Below are 307 nucleotides of genomic sequence, written 5' to 3' on the forward strand. Positions count from 1 at the left end.
GTGGGTGTTAATCTGAAAAATTACAGATATGTGAAAAGTACCGACCCTGCCATCTATTATAACTTTTGTTGTTCTGTTTAATATATACATAGATTATGCCTCCAAAGAAGAGAGTTTGCTGGGGAAAGACAGCAACCGGTTTAAAATGACAGCCACAGACTGCAACAATTCACATTCCAGTAGCTACTTTGAACATAATGCAAAATGCTGCATCAACACCTTCTGCCCAATCTGATAGAATTCTGGCAAAACTGTTTAGCAACAGATCGACAGCAATTGCTTCATCACAAATTGCCATCCTAGCTCC

This window comes from Octopus bimaculoides, chromosome 5 (assembly GCF_001194135.2).
Source record: "Octopus bimaculoides isolate UCB-OBI-ISO-001 chromosome 5, ASM119413v2, whole genome shotgun sequence".
Lineage (NCBI taxonomy): Eukaryota > Metazoa > Mollusca > Cephalopoda > Octopoda > Octopodidae > Octopus > Octopus bimaculoides.